Below are 24,709 nucleotides of genomic sequence, written 5' to 3'. Positions count from 1 at the left end.
CAATCCCAGACCCTGCTACGTCCAGGATTGAAGGCTCATTGCAATCCCCAACAAAACCAGAAACCAAAGGTAAAGTGTCTAACTCTTCAATCCCGGTTAATACTAATGCTTTCCTTTCTCCTATGCCTTTTCCTCGCAGATTTGCTAAGTCCAAACAAGAAGAAAGCGACATGGCTGTTTTGGATACCTTTAAAAAGGTGCAAGTCAACATTCCCCTTCTTGAAGCTATAAAGCAAGTGCCCAAATATGCAAAATTTTTGAAGGAACTTTGTACAACAAGAAGGAGAATTCGAGAAAAGGAGGTTGTGAAGGTGAATGAGAATGTCTCAGCTGTTATTCAAAGGAAACTTCCCCCAAAATGCAAAGATCCTGGAAGCTTCACCATTCCTTGCGTTATTGGTAACACTAGATTTGAGAATGCCATGTTAGATCTAGGTGCATCTATAAATGTTATGCCTTATTCTGTTTATGCATCTTTAGGTCTAGGTACACTTAAAACTGATAACGTAATTATTCAATTGGCGGATAGATCTAAGGCCTTTCCGAAAGGATTGTTGGAAGATGTGCTTGTGCAGGTTAATCACTTGATCTTTCCCGCGGATTTTTATATCTTGGACATGGAGGAATCCACCATAAACCCAACGCCACTTTTGTTGGGTAGACCTTTCATGCGGACTGCTAGGACAAAAATTGACGTCTATGCTGGCTCTCTAACCATGGAATTTGATGGAGATGTGATAGGATTCAACATCTTTGAGGCTATGAGGTATCCAATTGAATTTGATTCATGTTTTTCTATTGACATACTTGATACTCTTGCACAGAAGGTTTTGGAAGCAATAAGAGAAGATACGTTGATCACAACCATTGAGCAAGGCGTTGGTTACACCCATGATGGCGTCATAATTCCCATGAAGAAACTTCAGGAAACGTTGGACCCTCAAATATTTGAGGACGTTTCTTCCGTTGAAACTCATCTACGTTATGAAGGTAAACCTCCTTCCCCTTTGTCAATTCAGTTATCTACTAATAAACCTCTTCCTTCAGTGATTCAGGCCCCTACACTTGAACTCAAACCATTACCGGATCATTTGAAGTATGTTTATTTGGGAGATGACAAAACATTGCCTGTCATAGTCTCATCCAAGTTGACGCCATCTCAAGAAGAAGAACTTGTTAAAGTGCTAAAGAAACACAAGACTGCAATTGGATGGACATTAGCTGACATCAAGGGAATAAGCCCCACCACTTGTGTGCATCGAATTCTTCTTGAGGAGGGTGCCAAACCAACTAGAGAGGCTCAACGTCGTCTTAACCCTCCAATGATGGAAGTTGTGAAAAAGGAAGTCATCAAATTGCTCGATTGTGGCGTCATATACCCTATTTCAGACAGTAAATGGGTCTCACCAGTCCAAGTTGTGCCAAAGAAATCCGGAATTACGGTCGTGAAGAATGAAGAGAATGAACTTGTGCCCCAAAGAACCGTGACTGGCCATAGAGTCTGCATCGATTATAGGAAGCTTAACGCCACCACCAGGAAAGACCACTTCCCTTTACCCTTCATCGATCAAATGCTTGAAAGGTTAGCTGGTCATTCTTTTTATTGTTTCCTTGATGGTTATTCTGGTTATAATCAAATATGCATAGCTCAAGAGGATCAAGAGAAAACAACTTTCACTTGTCCTTTTGGCACTTTTGCTTACCGTCGAATGCCATTTGGACTTTGCAATGCCCCAGGTACGTTTCAAAGATGCATGCTCAGTATTTTTTCTGATTATATTGAGAAAATAATTGAAGTTTTCATGGATGATTTTAGTGTTTTTGGTGATAGCTTCGAAAATTGCTTAGGAAACCTAGAATTAATCTTGAAACGTTGCATTGAAACTAACCTTGTTTTAAATTGGGAAAAATGTCACTTCATGGTTGCTCAAGGTATTGTTCTAGGGCATATTGTTTCTTCTAGGGGAATAGAAGTAGATAAAGCTAAAGTTGATCTTGTTCGCTACTTACCCTCCCCCACTTCTGTGAGAGAGGTTCGTTCTTTTCTTGGACATGCAGGATTTTACAGACGCTTTATCAAGGACTTCTCCAAAATTGCAAGACCCCTATGTCGACTTTTGCAAAAGGAGGTGACGTTTGAATGGAATGCGGACTGCCAAGTTGCGTTTGAACAATTAAAGGAGCTTTTGACCTCTGCTCCTATCATGCTTCCTCCGGATTGGTCCTTACCATTTGAGCTCATGTGTGATGCTTCTGATTATGCAGTAGGCGCAGTGCTTGGCCAAAGAAAAGAGAAAAAGCCTTATGCCATCTACTACGCCTCTCGGACTTTGAATGATGCTCAATTGAATTATTCGACTACAGAAAAAGAATTATTAGCTGTTGTTTTTGCTTTGGATAAATTTAGATCTTATTTACTTCAAACTAAAGTTGTTATTTATACTGATCATGCAGCTTTGAAGTATTTACTCTCAAAGAAGGAAGCGAAACCGAGGCTAATTCGATGGATTCTTCTTCTACAAGAATTTGATGTCGAAATTAAGGACAAAAAGGGGAGTGAAAATGTTGTTGCAGATCATTTGAGCCGCCTTGTACATGGTGAGGACGCCATACCTCTTATGGAAACTTTTCCGGATGAACAACTCTTCGGAATTGAGGTAAGTGAACCTTGGTATGCAGACATAGTCAATTTCTTAGTCACTAAAAAAATTCCAAACACGCTGTCAAGCTCTATGCATGCAAAACTTAAAAAGAATGCTAGGCAATATGTTTGGGATGATCCTTATCTTTGGAAATTTTGTGCGGATGGTATAATTCGACGTTGCGTGCCTGAAAGGGAGTTTACTCATATCTTGACATTTTGCCATTCTGAAAATTGTGGGGGTCATTTTGGTTCTAAGAAAACTGCTCTTAAGGTGTTGGAATCTGGTTTTTATTGGCCTAGTTTATTTAAGGATGCTTATGCTTTTTGTATGACATGTGATAGATGCCAAAGAACCGGAAACATAGGACCTAAAAATCAAATGCCTTTAACTAATGTTTTGGTTGTTGAAATTTTTGATGTTTGGGGTATCGATTTTATGGGACCTTTTCCTTCATCTCAAGGTTTTCTTTATATTCTTCTCGCTGTGGATTATGTCTCAAAATGGGTGGAAGCACAAGCCACCCGGACTAATGATTCCAAAGTTGTTGCAGATTTTCTTCGATCTAATATTTTCTCTAGGTTTGGAATGCCTCGAGCAATCATAAGTGATGGAGGATCGCACTTCTGCAATAGATCCATTGAAGCCTTGCTTAGAAAGTATAATGTGACACACAAGGTGTCAACGCCATATCATCCACAAACTAGTGGACAAGCAGAAGTGTCAAATCGTGAAATCAAGAAGATTTTGGAGAAAACAGTTAGCCCAAGTCGCAAGGATTGGAGTCAAAGGCTAGATGATGCCTTGTGGGCGTACCGGACAGCGTATAAGACGCCAATAGGAATGAGTCCCTTTAGGTTGGTGTATGGAAAAGCTTGCCATCTACCCGTGGAATTGGAACATCGAGCTTGGTGGGCTGTGAAGAGCTTTAATATGGATTTAGATGACGCTGGGATTCATAGAAAGCTTCAAGTGAATGAGTTGGAAGAACTACGTAATGATGCGTACGAGAGTTCCCGGATTTATAAAGAGAAAACTAAGGCCCTTCATGACAAGATGATTCGTGGGAAAACATTCATAGCAGGCCAAAAAGTTTTATTGTTTCACTCTCGTCTCAAACTCTTTCCCGGTAAGCTTCGCTCACGATGGGTTGGTCCTTTTGTTGTTACTTACGTTTTTCCCCACGGAGCTGTGCAAATTCGAAGTGAGCAAACAGGCCATGAGTTCAAGGTGAATGGCCATCGATTGAAGCCATACTACGCAGCCTTTAAGGAGAGCAACGTAGAGGAAGAAGACCTTCATGACACACCTCCTCTCATAGATTAAAAGCATTCACTACGTCTGGCTGAAGACTTTAAACCAAGCGCTTCTTGGGAGGCAACCCAAGGGATGTTTTCTTTGCTTTCTTTGTTTTCTATTTAGTTCCTTTTTATGTTTTTCGTTTGTGTGCAGGTCATAGAGTTGTAGAGAGGTGTGAAAAGTGTTCCTTCTGTAAAACAGAGTACTGACCGTACAGTCCGTCTACTTTAGACAACTACCGTTTTTAGCTCAGAAGGGACCAGAAGACGTGCCATATATGAATCGAAAGATATTTGAGTCTAGTTTCTGTAAGTTTTTACAGAACTGGATTCGGAGTTTATATGTGTTCCCAGTTCCAGTTTGAATGCAGCAAGGTCAGCCCAGGAAAACAGAAAACTGCGCAGTTGTGTCACAGAAAAAGAAAAACTGGGCATATTTCCGTGGATGAAATGAGGAGTTCTTTACATGGACTCAAAGCTCTATATGTATACTACCTTCAGACCAAAAATCTCGTCCATTGACCCAGTGATGCTCCCGGAATAAAGGTTTGAGTGGGTAAAGGTCACTTTGCCCGGATTTCTGTTCCAATTTCTGTTTTTTCTCTAACTTTATAGGGCTATAACTTTCAAACCGCTTGGAGTTAGGAAGTGTTCCACATATGCACAGAAAGCTCGCAATGTCCACTTTCACCCCCAAGTGGTATAATCGTCATCTGAAGCTGCATAAAAACATTATGGAACCTGGAACATGCGCTGCCGGCACAAACTTCTGGTTTCCAAAGATGCAACAAGACTTCGCACGGAGCTTACGTTAGGAAGTCAAGACCTTATGGTCTTGAGGTTGGGGTCTTTTGTTGTCATCTCCAAAGGTCGTGAGCATTGGGAGGTCTACAAGGGGGAGCTTTTCTATCAACCTTCTCACCTTTCTTCTTTTTGATTTCCCTTCTTTACACTTCTATTATGCATTGTTTGATTTAGTTTTCCATACATTGAGGGCAATGTATGATTCAAGTGTGGGGGAAGGGAATTTGAGTCTTACTTGAAAAAAAAAAAAAAAAAAAAAAAAAAAAATTTTTAGTTATGTTCTTTCTTTTAGCATTTTTAGTTCTTGTTTTTGTTTTGTTTTTCGAGTCTTAGGTTGCTTTCAACTGTCTAGGATGAACTTAATCTCTGAAATTATGGATAAAAGAGGATCACAATATTGAGATGATGTTAAAATAATTCTTTGGTTAATTATGATATATACAAAGCATATGAATGTGTAGTAGATGTGGTTTTTGTTGACCTTGGTACAGAATTATGAGCATGTTGATGATGAGTGTGATTCATAATAACCCTTGTGAGAACTTGAGCCTATTTTCCATTCTTTGTGAGTGTTTATTGAAAAATTATACTCTTATTTTTTTGGCGATGCTTAGTGATCTCATTATCTTTCTCTTTGATTGACTGCTTGCCACAGATTAAGTTTGACGGACTCTAGAGATTACTAGAACTTGCTCTTGTACTAGTTGAAACTTTTATCAATACATGTCCCTGATTCTGGAAAGGATAAAGGCACCTAGGAAATTCCACCATAGCCAAAAATAGCCTGTGTCCATATTTGTGCCCGTCGTGGGACTCCTCTAGTTAACCCCTTTGAGCCTACATTTAAACCTTTTTCTTTCATCCTCAAAATCCTAACCTTTGAACCTTAGTATAGTTATATCCCTACCCTTGTTCTAAGGATTTAGTGGAGCTAATTCATGAGACAGATAAGATTTTGAAGGCACTACAAAGGAGATGATGAGAAAGAATAAGTGTGGGGGAAAGACTTGTCCATGAGAAAGAGGAAAAATAGTATGCCGAAAAAAAAAAAAAAAAAAAAAAAAAAAGAGGAAAAAAAAGAGTGCAAGTATTTATGGATTTTAGTCCCCCCATTGTGGATAAGGAGTTTGTTTTGAAGTGAAGGCCTAAGTTCGATGAATTCGGTCTTTGTCCTATTTCACAAGTGTTTGAAGGAATGTTAGAATGAAGCAAGGGTCCAACACAATGACATCCGGCTCTTAATAAAGACACACAAGAAGTTCAATGTTGCAAGATGCCTTGGTGACTAAAAGAAGATGTCTCAATACTTCAATGAAAGCTCCGCTAAGTTTTTAGAACACTTTGTGTTTTTCCTTACCCTTTCGTTTCTTTAAACCCCTAAACCTTGGCCCCATTACAACCTTGAAGTAAGACCTCTTTGATCCTTAAGATGGGCAACCTTTGATCTGTGGAGATTGGCTACAAGAGTTGAGCATATGGTTTGGTCCGTCCGGCAAGTAGTTGGTATCCTTCATGAGATCGTAAAAGAAAAAAATATACATATATTTCGACATAGCTTTTCTTTGTTTATATATGTGAGCTTTTTGTTTGTTGAAAATAATATTATCATCTCTCACATATATTTGAGTGAAAAAGCTTTGAAGCATTAACCTTGATCTGAGAGAAGAAAGAGTGGTAAATCCTGTGAGGTTTGAATCATACTTGTTGGATACATGCTGAGCTCCACCCATCACCATTGTCACACCCGTGTCTTACATGCTTATATGTGGATTATATGTTTTAATTAACTCTCGAATTACTTATGATTGATTCTTGGTTGCGTGCTAATCTTGATGCTATGAAAGTAAGAGATTTCTGAGACAACGATGTTGAAGGCATAGTTTGTTTTGAGTCTTTTGAGTCTTTGTTTTATTTTCTTTGTTTTGATTTTACTAAGGGACTAGCAAAAGCTGAGTGTGGGGGAATTTGATAGGAGCATAAATGCGACGAATATAGTGTGAAATCCCTTACACTTTTCTTAGCTATTTCCTTTAAAAAGTCAGTTTTAACTTTGTTTTCTTTTTAGGTAGTTCGTGAAGTGATTCAAGAGAAATAAGAGCTGAAAGGGAGCAACGAAGCCATGAAACATGAAGTACTGATGCAGAGGACCAAGTTTGATCAACCATTTGGCCAGAAATTACAAGGAAAGTCCACGGAATTCATTGTGCAAAACAGTTGCTGCAAAGCAGAAAACTGCAGTTTCAGAATCAGCTTTCTGGGAACGGTTTTGAGAAGCAATTCTTGCACCCTCCCAGATGCACCTTTGAAGAAATAGCCAGCGATCCTTGAAGACATGATGTTATACTTCAACTACAGCCAAAGAACAGGTCAAAATCATCAACGAGCCAGTAGGAAATCAAAGTCGAAGTATGCTTCCCGATAAGGCAGAAACTGTCAGCTTTTCACGAAGCTTTTTGAGAGATCTTTTCCGGCGATTTTCTTGGAGTTTTTCCAGAAGGTTATCGATCATTCTAGATGATATGATGTCATAGAACACGTGGGAGTCAAGAACCATCCAGAAACTTGTCAAGACGAAGTCGTTCCTTGTCCAAGAAGGAAGCTTCAGAGTAAGAAATCGAAACCTAGTCGAAACAGGACTGTTTGGCAGAAATCTTTTGTGGACGAATTTTGGGGGCATTTTTGGAAGGTTATTGCTGCTGCAAACATGAAGGAGAGTCCTAGAATGATTCCTCAAGATTTTGGGAAGATTACTAAGGCTTGAAAATCATTTAATTATGCACCAAGTAGAGTGATCCTCAAGCAATTAGGAGAGGCTTTCAAAGCAGAATTGGGAAAGGAAACTAGGGCTGTGTATTCTATATATATAGAGCAGTATAACACGTTGAGACAGACCATCCTACAGCGCCGCTTCTGCTCCCAAAACCCTAGCACACAAAGTCTAAAATTCCCAAGTCTTCAAGAAGGAAAACCGTGCACATCACCATCCATCTCCATCAAGCTCCTGCCGTGCCCCATCTTGAAGGATTGCCTGCATCTAAGGCTGCCTAAAAGTGAATTCGTGGCTCTCATACTCTGCTCTTTACGGTTTTTATCCTCTTGTAATCGAATACTCATGCTTTTAATTGTTGAATTTAAGACCATGTGTGGCTAGTTATTTTTGTTAGGGGCGAGGTTTGAAGCCCCAATTATGTAGAACATATGTTTGATTAAACTTAGTTTCTTGATCTATGGTGTGGGTTGGTTGTTTATCTCTGATTGATTGAAAACTTTTGCATGTGTATGTTTTATGGTCGCGAACATAGGATTTATGCATGTAATTGGAGCTAGGTTTAGAAAATAATTCACCTAATCGTTTTGTTTTCTAATCCACAAGTATGCAAGGCTTTGAACAAAAGTTGATGTTTTAAACAACTAGAAGAGCATGCTAGGTAGGCGTTCCACACTAGACTGCAACTCTATAATCAATCGTTTCCATGAGATCTTAATGCTTCAAATATGTTGACACTATATGTGTTGTTGATAGGATAGCGTTCTATACCTTGATTGCATGTTTGATAGGCTTAGCTATTGTGCGTTCACGTAGACTAAGTAATTAGGGAAACATTAATAAGGGACATGATCTGCTCCGACTTGTTTCTTGGTTGATTTCTGTTCACACCTTAGTAATTGAAACTAGGTTAACTTAACATTGTTCGAAAGTAATTGGTGGTGGATTTCCGAGTCTCTAACGTCTTCTCCATATTGTTTTTCAACTTAAAATCGAAATTGTTTCCTTTGTTTTCCTTTAATTTTCGTAAACCCTAAAACCCCAAAACATTTATTCTTCTTTTCTTCTTTTATTTCGTTGCTTCCTTTCTTCTTCTCCTTATTCTATGGTTGTTTTCTTTTCTTTTAGTTAGTTTCTTTGTTTGTTTGATTTGTGTTCTTTGATTAGTTTAGATTAGTTTATTTTTATTTCTCCTTGTGATTAATTGGTTACCCTCAATCCTTGGCATCGAACGATCCTTGCTTACTCTATATTGCTAACGACTACATCTTGCAGGGTTAAGTTGAGCGCTTGTTTTTAGCGTATCAATACTTTGGCACAACTCAATTCTTTGATCATCGACACTCAAAATCCTTCTCATGAGAACATTCCGGATTATAGTTATTGTTGAGGACGCCTCAACATCAGAACCTATTCCTGAGAATATAGAGATTTCTAAAAATTACACTAGTGTACATTAGACGTGGGATAGAAACTCCATCATGATTGATGATGTATTTGTGCATTTCATAGCGCATGAGTTTGTTGAGTCTGATGATATCGAACCACGCTCCATTGATGAATAAATGCCAACGTAGAGAGAATAGACCTTAATGGAAAGATGTGATCCAGGCTAAGCTGGATTCTATAACGAAGGGGAAGATTTTTAGAGCCAGTGATGCCTGCACCTCTTAACATAAAACCTATTGACTAATGGGTCTTTGTTAGAAAGCATGATGAGAAAAAGAAATGGTAATCTCGCCTTATGGCATAAGGCTTCTCACAAAATGCCCTTGAATCGACTACAAGGAGACATATTCCCTCATAATGGATGTCACTGCACTCCACTACCCTGTTAGTTTGGTAGTTTCTGAATACCTGAATATGCATCTTACGAATGTGGTCACTACGTATCTTTATAGGGATCTAGATACAGAATATACATAAAGGTTCATGGTGGACTGCATTTACCCAAGTCAAGTGGCTCTATACCACAGAGTGCATTTGCAATGAGGTTAAAACACACACTAAGTGACTGCTTGATTGGGAAGGGATATGTAAATGCCCATGTATTTATATGACAAGTTGCGGATTCTATCGCGGTTCACATTGGTGACATGATCTTCATTGGAAGGAGTTAAGGGAAACCGTTGAACACTTGAAATCCGAGTTTGAGATGAAGGATCTTGGGAGAACACGATTACATCTCGGTTTGGAACTTGAGCATCGTGTTGATGAATGCTTAGATGTTTTGACAAGGTCAAGTCTTCAAGCACGCCCATGATCTTCCATAGTGTTGATCCTAAAAAGGATCATCTTTGTCTGAATGATGATGACTAAGATGTGCTAGAGGAACAAGTGTCCTACTTGAGTACAATAGACGCATTATTGTACTTAGCTCAATGCACAAGACCAGACATCTCATTTTCCGTGAACTTGTTAGCTATGTATATAGTTCTGCACCAATGTGAAGCCCTTGGAAGGGTGTAAAAGATATCTTTCGTACTTGAGATAGACGATTGATATGGGTTTGTTCTATCCCTACAGAGAGATGATGGATTTGGACCCATCAGATACCAAGTACGCTGCCAACACTGGCCTGCATCCTTTATCCCTATCCCAAAACGACATTAGTATTTTGGAAGGTTTTGTTAATGTTGGGTATCTCTCTGACCCACACAAAGGTCATTCCCAAATTGGTTATGTGTTCACCATGGGTAAAACTGCGATATCTTGGAGGTCTACAGAACATACCCTGGTCGCTATATCTTTGAACCATGCAGAGATCATCGCTCTTCACGAAGCGGTTTGTGAATGTATGTGGATTGGATCCATAATTACGCATGTTTGAAGTAATTGTGGTTTGAAGTCTGCCACAAGATGAGCCTATGAGCATTTATGAGGATAATACTGCTTGTTTTGAACAAATAAAGCAAGCCTACATCAAATGCGACAATACCAAGCATCATCAGCAACAACAGACTCTCCTCGAGATCAAGTGAACTAGGTACGATCTGAGGACGATGTGGCAGACATGTTCACTAAGTCACTGCTTAGTTCCACTTTCGAGAAACATGTTGGTAGCATCGTTTGAGGAAGTTATTTGAACTCCCATGATCGTAGTCATCAGGGGGAGAAGCAGACATTAGGGGGAGATGTTTACATATATGGTCTCGAAATTTGAAGGGTGTGTTGTACTATTTTTCTCCTTCGACCGATGTTATTTTTATCCCACTGGGTTTTTGTTACTCGACAAGTTTTTTGACTAGGCAATGAGAGGAGCACCACGTTTGGGCGACATAAGGGGGAGTGTTTAAAGACAACTAGTTTGTGTATCTAACCCAAACTCTAATTACTTGTTTAAGTTGTAATAGGGTTAGTTTTACCGATATCTACAGAGATATTCCAATCATTGTATGATTCAGTTATCTTGTAAGACGCAGATTCTTTGCTTGTAATCCTCTATATAAAGAGGCACCTATTATCAATGAAAGTACAACTTGATCATTCTCCCAATTCTCTCTAATGTTCTCAGTGCATTCCTTTTTCCTAAAACAGAAGCAAGTTAAGCAATACAATTTTAAATTTCAAATTATTGCTATCATTCCCTGCTCTATTTCATTTGCTTCTCCTCCAAATCATATCCTCCTAATATAGTTGTCCTAATAACATATTCTCTCAACTTCTAGCTCCTAAATACATTGTTCAAAACACATTGTCATAACCCACTACTTCTAAACCTTCCGCACCAAGTAACAACAGTGGTATCAAAGGCACAAATTCTAACCGTCATCATATAATGTTCATAGAAAATGTTAAGCAAAGCTAACTCCCAATTCCCATCACAGAAGTTGGGAATCGGGGATTAGATGAGTCGAATGCATCACTCTTGCAAACCAAAGCTCTCATAGGATCAAGGGTCGGGGGAGGAAGGGAGAGTCAGGTTTGGGTGAAACAAACAAACTTTATTTTAAGGAGGGTCAACATCGAAACTGAAGAGTATTCCAAGACTTGAATAATGGCTAAGTATCACATTTAGGCCAGGGCTAGGTGATCATGGTCCACATGGCACTAAACGTATACGAAGCTTTGCCGCTAGATTTTGGACAAATGCAAGTCTCAAAATCATACACTGATAAGGAATCAATCAAAAGTCAACACCTAATATCTTGAGCTTCCAAAGTTGATGCAAACATGCTAGGTTGAAAATAAGAAAAGATCTACTTACCACCAATAAAAATAAATAAAAAATATAGTAGAGAAAGAGGAAGTGATTATACGCATTTATATGCGTGTAATTATATCTAAAACACTATAAATAAGCAAATCCCCATGTCAATTAATATGTAATTAATCCATTTTTATTTATTTTGTAGAAAATAAGCGGAGTGTGAATTTTGGAAGAAAATGGTGCAAAATTGGAACAAATTGGAGTTTTCGACAAGGAGATGAAAAGTCAACAGTAGTCAACCATGATCAACATGAGTGAGGAAGCCGAATTCGAATATTTCAAGATGATGCCTTCCGATATGCTTTAAAACCGGAGAAGGAAGAAAAAAAAAATAAAAAAGAATGAAGAGAAGAAACTATTAATTGATTAATAAGTGGCCTAATTAATTAATCATTGGCTTAATTAATTAAACCATGATTTGATTAATTATTCCCTAGCCATGACGTGCAGCATGATTTGTGCTTAATTGCTTTGAGCCAATTACAAGGTCACACGTGGCAGCCATCACAAGATATTTCTCTCTTCCTCATGCACCCTGCACGTGCAAGCTTTATCTACTCTCCCTTTGTCTAGCTGCCAGCCACACAGAGACCTGGATATATATTCACATATATATATTCACATATACCCTAACACACAGAAGGGCCGCAAGGAGGAGAAGACCACAATTCTGCCGCACACCACCAAGACCCAGTCCTCTTCCTCTCTTCAACAGTAACCGCACACCTCCTCTCCATCCTCTCCTCTTCTCCAAAACACCACACCACCATACCCACTTTATATTTTCTTTTAATCTTCACTACTCTACATCAAATCCTAATCAATTTCTCAAGGGATTTCAAGGAGCATCAAAATTTGAGATTGGGTAAAAGTGGGAAATCATAAATCAAGGCTTGTCATACTTGCTCTATAGCAATTTGTGACTTGTTCTTGTTGCTTCTCACTCCTCTTCACCTTTTTCTCTTTAATTGATGTATATTTTTGTTGATTTATTGATGGGTTGTGAGTAGTCTATTTAGGAAGCTAGGGTTTGAGCCCTAGCATGGATTTAATGTAATAAATATGTTTTGATTTAATGGTTTTCAATTTCGTGTTTGGCATATGTTCTATTCTATAATATTTGGCTTAGATGCATGCTTAGGAGCTTGATTAACTCTTGAATGTGTAGATGAGCATGTCTAGAAAAATTAGGGGACTTAATCACTTCTCTAATTTATGGCTAGGACACTTGTTAGAACATGGTTAGTTACAATACTAATTTCGATTGCCGTATTGGCTAGCTTGGGAACCTTGATTCTAGGACTCTTCGCCTTTTGGTGCAACTAGAGGCCCTAACAAGGCTCTAGATTGTCCCAATTGAGTTTCTACGACCCTTGATCCGGAGTAGGAATACCCTTTAAGGAATCTATTGACCCATGAGCCTTGAAAAGCCTTGGATACGGTTCTTGATGCCATTATGAATTAAATGACCATATCGGAGCATATTTATGCATTGAATTTGGCTAGGAGGATACCCTAGTGACCTAATTTTCATTTCTTGATAAGTTTCTATTATCTTTATCTTTAGTTGCAATATTAATTTTCAATTGTCAATTTTATTTTTCACAATCAAAATCAAATTTCATAAACCACTTTCATTGTCAATACCACTTGGTTGTGGGTTTCCGCATTTATTTGTGGTTCTCTTGATCAATTTTAGGCTTGGTTGTTCCGAGCCGGGCATGTAAATAGTTTGGTGCTATTTTTCTAGGTTCTTTGTTAATTGTTAGTGACTTAGTAATCGGCATAACCAAGGATTGAAGTTAGCTTTTCAATCCCCGTGGTACGATAATTTCGGGTCTAAATATTTCCCACTTCTTTGATGACCGTGCCCTTATTGCGCGTAAGTTGCATTTAAGCACACAAATCAGGAAGATATAGAGATCTGAAGTGAGAGAAACCTGATCATAATGCTGATTAAGTAAAATAGATGCCATCTTTTCCACATCCAAGTCCATAGTACAGAGTAGTTTGTGGCATTCAGACAAGTCGCTCCACTCAAGCCAACCCAATGAGTTTGGGTGGTCCAAAATATCAGATAATTTTGAAAATCTTTCCAATGATTTGCAGCCACTTGCATTTATTGCTGTTATGGTTGGAGAAAGCTGTGGAATTTCTTGAAGCCTCTTACAATCGCGTAATATGAGCCCATGCAAGTTAACAAACTTAATGATACATGTTGGAAGGCTGACAAAACTGCTTCCTGATAGATCCAGAAAGGTCAGGGTGGACAAGCAACTAAATGGAATCAAGAAATCACATTCTGATATGTTGCAGTCCCCGACTCGAAAAAGTGTCAGCTCAGGAAACACCGGTACGGAGCAGTCTTCATCATTGTTGTCATCAGGTAAATACTGCTTCATGGTGGATGTTGTCGTTGACATTGGAAATGTAAGAAGTTTTGGACAGCCTCTGACCTCGAGTTCCTGCAGATGTTTCAACTGATAGATGCTGCTTGGAATAATTTTAAGGTTTTCGCAACACTCTAGATATATATGCTGCAAATGTTCCATGGTTCCGGCCTCAATTTCAGGGAAGCTTTCCAGCAGTTTGCAACCTATCATATTAAGAACTTCCAGTGATTTCATGCCAAGTCTTGTGGGAAACCTTGTAAGGCTAGACCAATCTTGCAAAGACATACTCACAAGCTTATCAAGGCTTCCAACAGAATCATGAATCCCTACTAAACTCCTACATTCTTTAAGACACAACCTCTCTAAATTTGGAAATCCTGAGAAGTCCGGGATTTCTTTTAGCATTTCACACCCCTCGAAGTTCATAGATTTCAACCTGTCAAGTTTCTTTACATAAAAGAAGTAATTGAACAAGGGTTTGTCAGATGATACTTGAGCTTCAATTTATTAAACAAAATAGTTATTTCAACTAATTTTTATGTAGTTAGTGCTAGAAGCTCTTAAAACTAAGCAAATCAAAAGTACATACCGTGATTGACTGTCCGAAACGTGATATGTTGCTCGAAGGCATTTTGAGTGCAACAAGTTTCTTTGGATTAAAATTGGATGGTAGGGATTCAAAACGATAATTGTACCAATGAAGGAGCCTTAATGAGTTGGGCAGATAACTAATGTTTCCAACAAGGCTTGCATTTCGATTTATGAAGTATCTGAGATTCCTCATTCTTAACAAGGCTTCAGCACCGACATGGATCTCTTCTTTTTTGGGCATTTCAATCTTTATGCCTCGAACTTTACTTGTTCCCTAATAGGAAAAAGCAATGAATGAGACACTACAAGTATACCTGATTAGCGAGTATAACTATTGTAAGTTTGTAACAAGTATATATCATCATCATTAGACAATGGAAGTAGAATATAAAGATTTTTGTATTAACAATGGAAACAAAGATATAATTTACTTACTGTTTCTTCTGTTAGAACATGTACAACATCCTTACGAAACCACAATCTACTGCGTTCACCCGGTTCTGCGGGTGATTCTTGACGCACTATTTCCTTGCCCATGTCTTGGATTAAGTCATGCATACATAGCAAATTATTTTTATCAATTGCTAAGAGGGACTTATCTATGAGCACTGCAATACTTATTACTGGGTACAAGTCACAACTTCTTAGGACATCCATTATAAAATTTTTATGTTCTCCTTTGAAAAAACAAGCAATGTCAAGGAAAACTTCCTTCTGATGATCTTCTAATCCATTGAAACTTATTTTAAGTATTTCTTCGACTTTTTTGTTGGGAATTCTTTCATAACTATCCAATGCATCTTGCCACTCTTCTATGCTTCTGCCAAAAAGATGAGAACCTAAAACCGTCAGAGCTAACGGAAGGCCTTTGGTATAATAGACAGCACGCTCAACAAGTTTCACATAATCATCCTTAGGTCGGTCTTTTTTGAAGGAATTCCAACTGAAAAGCTCAAAAGCTTCACAAAATTCTAATTCCTTGACCTTGTATGTTAAACTAACTCCACGAGCAATTAACAGATGTTTATCTCTAGTTGTTATCAAAACTCTACTACCCGGACCAAACCAATTATATCCTCCTGCTAAGTTTTCTAATTGCTTGAGATGATCCACATCATCTAAAACTATAAGAAGCCTCTTATTCCAAAGTCTTTTCTCTATTTCATAAGCAGGATCATCACATTGCTCAGCTTCACTCCTACACCCCCTAAAATCTTGGAAAGAAGAGTTTCTTGCAGTTGAACCAAGCCTTCATGTGGCACTAATGACCTTTCTCTCACATTTTCCAAAAAACAGCTACCTTCAAATCGATGAGCAATTGACCCATATACAGCTTTGGCAACAGTTGTCTTACCAATTCCTCCAATTCCCCATATTCCCACCATGCGAACATCATTTTCCTCAACACATAGAAGCTCATGCATATCCCGGACTCGAGATGCCAGTCCTACAGGATACTTAGCAACTTCAATGTATGTCCGATTTGATACTTGAATTGAGATCTCTTCCACAATATTTTGGATTAACTTGGATTCATGCCTGCCAATTCAATATTAAAGATCAAATATTTAATGAATCTGCAATTTTGCAATAAATTCCCATAAATTACGAATAAGGATACAAAAATAGAGGGCCAAGAAACAAATATCAGCAAGTAACTTTTCAGATAAAATTCTCGAAACAAAGATAATCGATTTAATACTATTGCATGTTCTTGGTTCAAGAGGAGGAAAAATTCGGAGTTTGACTTGTGTAGGGAAAATCATCTCAATCACTAGGACTAAAACCCCCCATAGTTGAGTACTATACTTTGCTGGTTTACAATTCGTAGGTCAACTGTTAAAGTGAAGCTCTCGTTTTGCTAAAAGTCACAGTTAGCATTATTCAGCAATCAGCAGAGCGGTAAAATAAGAAAATAATATTCAATCATAACTAAACTGAAGGAAACCTGCAAATGTACAGCCAAAGTGCTTATTTAGTAAAAGTTGACTTCTCTTTCTATATGTCCTACATATGTCAAAGTCAGCTACAATTGGAGCCTGCATGTTGGTTTAGATGGCACTGTATGCAAGCACATAATTAAATAGTACTTTTCTTCATTACTTAAAAACTATAAACCAATTCTCCTGTTATACTGACTAATGAGGCAGCCAAAAGATAATTAATTGTTTGAGAACTTGAAAGGCCTATAAAGATTTTTAAAATTTTGGTTTGAACCCTTCCCTTTCATTTGCTTGGTAAGAACTTGTTAGTGATTAAAAATTAAGAATTATTTTCTGTTCATCAAGAGCATCTTCACCACTAGTTTTCAGTTTATCAAAGAAGTGAAGTAATTAAGAGGTTAAAAAATGCCTGATTGAAAAAAAAAATTGATGATAATGCAACTCCTTCTGGTTCTTATCAAAAGCAATCCCTGTTTGTAAGGGTCTTAATGCCTTGTATATGTATATAGGTGATAGAAATGATCATACTTACCCGTCCTGAAAATGCCATCCAGATAGACTAGCTGCGTGAGTAAGAGCTGTCCTCCATCTCTGCACCTGGTCCATGTTGAAGTTGAACTGCACTTCATGTTGATGCATTGCCTCAGCAAAGCTGCCTCTCTGATTTCTTACATCTGAAGGATTCACCTTGTAAAAAATGGGCCAAACAAGTCGTCCCTTTGATTCTTTACAATCAAGGATGATGAGTAGTTCATTCAAGCACCATTTGGAGGATGCATAGTTTTCGGAGAATATAATGACAGAAACCCTTGACTCCTGAATTGCTTTGACAAGTGTTGGTCCAATCTCTTCTCCTTTTCTAAGATCATGGTCATCTATGAAGGTCTGAAGACCCCTCTGGCACAAAGCAGCATACAAATGGCCAGTAAAATTATTACGTGTATCTTCACCTCTAAAACTCAAGAACACATCGTAACTCCACCTAATTGGAGTAAAGGAAGAAGAAGAAACGCCTCTGTTCATATTGCAAGCCATATGATCACAGCCTCAGATAACGCATGCTTCGAATTCAGAGTGGTGCTACTTAATATAGACACAGTATATGTATATACTGGACCGGAGGGACGACTTTCTTAAACCAGCACAGGGCAGTTGGCAGTTGGCACCTCTATGAACTGAAAAATGGAAAGAAAAAAAAATACTACTAGTCCAAATTATTAAAAATTTTCCTACGTATACTGAACAAATAACAATGTCATAGAACTAGAATTATGCCACCTAATCTGGGAAGCGTTGCATAGCATTGTCCTATACAACTATTATGAAGTGGTTCATGAACCTTACATCTGTGGAGTTCACTCCTCGACCGGTCTAGCTTAGTATCATTATCAGAATATCAGCTATGCTAGCTTCCAGAGAAAGGAAAGACAAAAAAAAAAAAAAAAAGAGCACTTGTAAGATGCCCTTGAAAATGAGAAAAAGCGTAGCCAGTGGCGTGGGTGGCAGTCAATTCAATATTTGCTTTAGCAGACACTTCTACTGCTACTCAGATCCAAATCTAAGCCTATGTTATGCTATTCACTATTCAGTATCCTTTTTTTTTTTTTTTTTTTGAGGGGGAAGACGTGAAGCTATATTGATGAAAAAATTAGTTCATACAAAGAGTCCTAGCTACATAGCTACTGATGGTTGCAGGGACAGAACCCCTCCAAGCAACCACACAACCTGAGTTGAGAGCCAATTTAGCCAGCATGTGAGCTGCTGAATTGAGTAGCATAGGAGCTTCTTTTATAATGTGAAACAAAAATTTGGATTGCAATAGTAGAACATGATGAATTGAAGTGGTTCATGAACCTTTTACTGAGTGGGATTCGCTAGGATCAGAATATCAGCTAAGCAAAATTCCTGGGTAGAAAAGAAATTATAAGATGCTTTTGAAAATGAAGAAAAAAAAAGGTGGTGATGACCGGTGTTGCTGGCAATCAATTCAGTATTTGCTTTAGCAACAGTACTTCTACTGCTACTCAGCTTAGGACCTAAGCTTATGCCTATGTCCACTAAAAGAACCTGACACAAGCATGAATGTAGCACAACTTGCTAAACACAGCACGACTTTCTGTTCGTGAAACATCTAGATTTCTATAAGCCGGCTTCGAACAGAAGTCAAGAAATCAAGAGTATCATTGCAGAAGGAAGACAGGGTAACCTTGATCAATGTCCGTGATATTATTGTGAATTTGTGATACAAATAAACCACCACCACAAGAGACTAGAGTAAGCATTGCAAACCGGATAAAAGGTCAAATGGGTTTCCTTCCTGTATTGGTGTCATTGCACCTTTGGCAAATGTATGTAGGTCAGGCCACTAATAATGCCAACCTCTGTGGCTATTCTCTCCTTTATAACCAATCATATGATGAATATGAAGTTTGTCCTATATAACCTGAACCAAACATTGACCATACCATGAAGATTTAACAGAACAAAAACCCATGGGGATTCTAAAGCAAAGAACTCTACAGTTCCTGTAAATCTTCGTCGAATAATCAGCAAGAAGAGAGAGGACAAGAGCAGCATTTGAATCCATCAGGAAAAAAAAAAAAAAAACCCAACTCACAAAGCATTAAATGAAATCGAGAATCCATAATTAGTGATGATTCTATCTCAGAGATAAAGCTTGTCATATCATGCCAAACATGATTGTAGGAGGCTAATGGGGAAAATTTAGCACCTGTTTAAGTATATTGGTATTGAGAGAGATTGATGAGAGAAGTGTATTTCATTATAGAGAATAGGAGCCCTATATATAGGGATTACAAAGTGCATAATCTAATGTTACAAGGAATACCAATCCGTGTAGGATTGGGAAATCTAGAACCTTCTCTCCTATTCCTATTCCTAGTTTGATAAGGCACACTAAACTTGATTTTCCTTCAACACTCCCCCTTGTGCCGCTCAAACTTGGTGGTGACGCTTCATCCGTTGCCTCGTTAAAAACCTTGCCAGGTAACAAAAACCCTGTGGGACAAAATAATCCTGGTCGAAGGACAAAAAGAGCACAACACGTCCTTCACTCTTCGAGATTGAACATGTAGACATCATAACTCCCCCTGATGTCGATATCTCCCCCTGATTGCTATAATCGTGGGAGTTCGGATAGCTTTCTTAATCCGATGCTCTTCACATGTTTCTCGAAGGTGGATTTAGGTAACGACTTAGTGAATAAGTCCGCTACATTATCCTCTGATCGGATTTGATTCACTTCAATCTTTAGAAGTGATTGTTGTTGCTGATTATAAAAGAACTTAGGCGATATATGCTTGGTGTTGTCGCCCTTGATGAAACCTAACTTCATTTGTTCAATACAAGCTGCATTATCCTCATAAATGCATGTAGGTTCATCTGTGGTAGACTTCAAACCACAACTTCCTTGAATGTGTCGAATTACAGACCTTAGCCATACACATTCACGAACAGCTTCATGTAGAGCAATAATCTCTGCATGATTTGAGGAAGTAGCAACAAGGGTCTGTTTCGTAGACCTCCAAGATATCGCAGTGCTTCCCATGGTAAAGACATAACCTGTTTGGGAGCGACCTTTGTGAGGGTCAGAGAGGTACCCTGCATCAGCAAAACCCATCAAGACATCATTGTCGTTTTGATGGAGGGAGATAGGAGGACGCCGGCCACCATGAGCGGCGGCGGCGCCGGCGCCGGCAACATGGCCGGCGGCCATTCCATGGACGGGGGCGTTTTGCCTTTTGGGGTCCGATCCCAATTTTCCGTCATTCCTTTTCTCTCTGTAGGGATAGAATAGGCCCATATCGATCGTACCTCTTAGGTATCGAAAGATGGTCTTTACACCAATCCAATGGCGGCGTGTTGGCGCAGAGCTATGTCGAGCTAACAAGTTCACTGCGAATGAGATATCCGGTCTTGTGCATTGAGCTAAGTACAATAATGCGCCTATTGCACTTAAATAGGGCACTTCGGCCTCTAATGCTTCTTCGTCCTCATCCTTTGGACGAAACGGATCTTTTCCGGGCTCAAGACTACGGCCGATCATGGGAGTACTCGCAGGCTTTGCTTTATCTTCATTAAAGCGCCTTAGAATTTTCTGAGTATATGCAGACTGATGGATCAAAATCCCATCACTACGGTGCTCGAGTTCTAAACCGAGACAAAACCGTGTTTTCCCAAGATCTTTCATCTCAAATTCGGATTTCAAGTAATTAGCAGTTTCCTTTAACTCATCTAGAGTTCCAATTAGGTTCATGTCATCGACATAAACTGCTACGATTGCAAATCCGGAACTTGTTCTTTTAATGAACACGCATGGGCATATTTCATTGTTAATATATCCCTTCCCAATCAAGTAGTCACTTAGACGGTTATACCACATCCGTCCAGATTGTTTTAATCCATATAGTGAGCGTTTTAATCTTATTGAAAACGCGCTCCGTGGTTTAGAGCCACTTGATTTGGGTAATTGAAGTCCATCTGGAACCTTCATATATATCTCTGAATCTAGATCCCCATAGAGATATGCTGTAACCACATCCATAAGCTGCATGTCAAGTTTTTCGGAAACTACCAAACTGACAAGGTAGCGGAACGTTATAACGTCCATTACGGGAGAATATGTCTCCTCGTAGTCGATTCCAGGGCGTTGTGAGAAACCTTGCGCCACAAGGCGGGCTTTATATCTTACCACCTCATTTTTCTCATTACGCTTTCTAACAAAGACCCATTTATGGCCAACAGGCTTTACACTTGGGGGTGTCTGCGTTACAGGCCCAAATACCTGTCTCTTTGTTAGTGAATCCAATTCAACCTGGATCGCATCTTTCCATTTAGGCCAATCTGCTCTTCGTTGACATTCTTCAACAGAGCGAGGTTCGATATCATCATATTCTATAATCCCTTTCGCAATATGATATGCAAATGCATCATCAATTGCCATAGAATTTCTATCCATCATCTCATGTACACTAGTGTAATTTATGGAGATCTCTCTATTCTCTGGAGTTGGTTCTGACATTGGAGCGTCCCCCAATGATGTCTCTTGGACATAACCATAATCCGGAATATTCTCATGAGATGGGTTATTTATATCGATGATTAATGGATTATTCTGTGCCAAACTCGCTTTCTTTCTTGGGCGAGAATCCATCGAACCTATGGGCCTCCCGCGCTTCCTGGCAGGAGCCGTGGGCCTAGCCATAACGTCACCATCATTGAGAGATGGGACGTTGGCGCCATGCTCATGCACTCTTGAGTTGGCGTCATGTCCTCTACTTTTAGGGACATCAATCCTTGCAGGCACGTTTGCAGCAGGTATGTGTGATCTCGTCACTTTAGCGATATCAGAAAACGCATCAGGCATCGATTCTGCTACGTTCTGAAGATCGAGAATTCTCCGCACTTCAATTTCGGACTGTGCGGTTCGGGGATCAAGATGAGACAGAGTGGGGACAGACCACGACAATTCCGGTCGTTCCTGTTGAACATTGGTGTTCTTATCTCCCCCTAACGATGGGAAGACTGTCTCATCGAAGTGACAATCCGCAAATCTTGCGGTAAAGAGATCGCCTGTCAAGGGTTCTATGTAGCGGATGATCGTTGGAGAATCATAACCAACGTAAACGCCTAATCGTCGTTGAGGACCCATTTTGGTGCGCTGTGGAGGCGCAATTGGCACATAAACTGCACACCCAAATATGCGTAAGTGTGAGACATTAGGCTCATACCCAGTCACCATCTGGGACGCAGAAAAGGGTTGAGTGGCAGTGGGCCTCAGACGAATAAGCACAGCTGCATGCAATATTGCATAGCCCCAAGCAAAAATAGGGAGATTGGTGCGCATTACCAATGCCCTAGCGACCATTTGTAGTCGTTTAATGGCGGCTTCTGCGAGACCATTTTGGGTGTGAACATGAGGAACAGGATGTTCAACATCAATCCCAATGGACATGCAATAATCATCAAAAGTCTTTGATGTAAACTCTCCAGCATTGTCTAATCTTATAGACTTAATAGGATGATCAGGGTGGTGAGCCCTTAACTTAATTATTTGTGCTAGGAGTTTAGCAAATGCAGCGTTCCTTGTGGACAATAACATGACATGTGACCAGCGTGTCGATGCATCAACCAATACCATAAAATATCGAAATGGTCCGCATGATGGTTGAATAGGTCCACAAATATCACCTTGGATTCTTTGCAAGAATGGTATATTTTCTTTGGTGTCCTTTGCATAGGATGGTCTCGATCCTAACTTTGCTAAAGAGCAGGCTTTGCAGAACGAATAATGGGCTTTAGAAATAACCAATGAGGATTTTGGTTGAGCCATGAAGTCACAAGTGACTTTAGAAGTAAAAGTTGGAGACAAAAGAGCCTTGGTGGCGTCAATGCCACCCTGAGGCCGCAGGGGGAAGGCGGCGCCGGCCAAGGATGGCCGGATTTGGGGGTGAACGGCGCCATGAGGCGCAGGGGCTCCTTCGGTGTCCAAAAACCGAGTTTTACTTCTTTTCGTTCTGAAAAAGGGATGTCCGTGTGAAGTCTTTAATATACGGATCATCATGTCACGACCTGGGTGTCCCAAACGGTCGTGCCAAAGCCTATATGTGTCGGAATCCCATAAATCATCTCTCATGACATGGTTGGATTCAATGACTCGAATAGTGGTTGCATACAACCCACTAGAGCGACACATAAGTTTCTCTAAGACTCGTTTATGTCCGTAGTCATTAGAGGTGATGCAAAGGAACTCTTGTCCATTCTCACAATGTGTTTCCACATGAAAACCATTGGCTCTTATATCTTTGAAGCTCAGTAGGGTTCTTCCTGCCCTAGGAGCATAAAGAGCTTCGGTGACATTCAAAGTAGTGCCATTAGGCAACATAAATTGAGCTGGTCCTCGACCATGAATCAATTGAGATGGTCCAGCCATCGTAGTCACAGAAGATCGAGTAGGCGCCATCCATAGGAATAGCTGCCTGTTTCGAAGGATGGTATGTGTAGTGGCACTATCCACGAGGCATTCGAGCTCTCCGGGAAACATACTGAAAAATAATAAAGTTCGAATTTAGAATATGTCCAAGACATTTGAATAAAATAAGTCGATACTTTATTAATGATAGCCAATGATTACATCAAAGTTTCTTGACCAGAATCTAATCCAATATAAAAATCAAACCGTAGACAAATCGTAGTCACTCAATCCTTTCGGTAATTTCAATTTAGTTGTGACCAGGTAAGGTAAGGCGAGATTTTGGTGGAGCGTTGCTCACTTTTAAAACCGTTCTCTCAGATCAAACCTTGCCTAGACATCACAAGTACTCTTGAGTACGCCTAGAGGGAAAGAGTTTAATACAATAAGTCATTTTATTGATTTAAGGCATAATAGCCATTACATAATTCTTGGAAAAGTAAAGGACTATACTAATCAAAATCTGCAGCATCCTTGTGCAATTCTTTGTCAGATTTGAAGTCCGCTATGGTGAGATTGACGTCGGCATCATCACCATCTTCTTCTATATTTTCGGCAAAATTGGCTTCATGCTCTCTGAAGTCTCTAAATGCCTTGTAATGCGCAGCCAATTGTTTGCTTGCGTTGCATTGTTTGAACCAGTGCTCACTAGATCCACATCGATGACACATGTCATTGTGATTTCCTCCCTTTAATTGAGGTGCATTGTTTGCACTTGGGTGGCGTCCCCCATAGGAGTTGGCGCCATTCCCACGGCCCTGGGTGGTTCCTCCATGTCCTGGAGCCCCACGGCCTCCTCTCCCACGTTGCCATGTATTGCCACGTGATCGTCCTTCATTCTGACGAGTACCTTCCTTTGTAGGGCGGTTATATGGACCAGAACGTCCGTTGTGTCCCTTATTCTTAGGGTTCCGCTCCTTGCGCCCTCCTTTGGGTGCATTATTATAATTCGCCTCATGAACGCTCTTAGTTCCGATAGGCCTTGAATTATAATTCTTCACGAGGATATTATCATGTTTTTCAGCTACAGACATAATAGTAATGAGCTGATGAAATCTCGTGATCCGTCT

At 39.5% G+C, this 24,709-nt stretch overlaps 1 pseudogene; it reads right to left on the bottom strand.

The window, feature by feature from the left end:
• Window positions 1–13,553: 13,553 nt before the first annotated feature.
• On the bottom strand, window positions 13,554–18,047 carry LOC112171281 (annotated as a pseudogene).
• Window positions 18,048–24,709: the final 6,662 nt, after the last annotated feature.

This window comes from Rosa chinensis, chromosome 6 (assembly GCF_002994745.2).
Source record: "Rosa chinensis cultivar Old Blush chromosome 6, RchiOBHm-V2, whole genome shotgun sequence".
NCBI classification, from domain to species: Eukaryota; Viridiplantae; Streptophyta; class Magnoliopsida; order Rosales; family Rosaceae; genus Rosa; species Rosa chinensis.
This window is presented reverse-complemented; position numbering and strand designations above follow the sequence as displayed.